A 282-nucleotide genomic window follows, 5' to 3' on the forward strand; every position below is an offset into this window, starting at 1 on the left:
ATGTACTTTTAATGACCCACAGAAACAATTTTCTCTCTAACCCAAGGGAGGGAGATGCTGTTTCACTCACTCCTTGGCTACTCTGCTGTGGGCTACCTGTTTGTACCTGATGTAGGGAGGTCATTTCATGTCATGGGTGGTTCATTCATTCCATGTGTGAATTCCAGTCACTGAATTGCCATTTCCTCACSAGACCACATTGGTCTTGGAAGTGCAGTCTCAGAGCTGAGCTGCCAGTGCTTCTCCCACCTGAGCTTGGGTGAGGAGGGGAAGTTGCACTCG

Source organism: Malurus melanocephalus, unplaced genomic scaffold (genome assembly GCF_030028575.1).
Source record: "Malurus melanocephalus ecotype Western Australia unplaced genomic scaffold, MMel_1.1 scaffold_1125, whole genome shotgun sequence".
NCBI lineage: Eukaryota > Metazoa > Chordata > Aves > Passeriformes > Maluridae > Malurus > Malurus melanocephalus.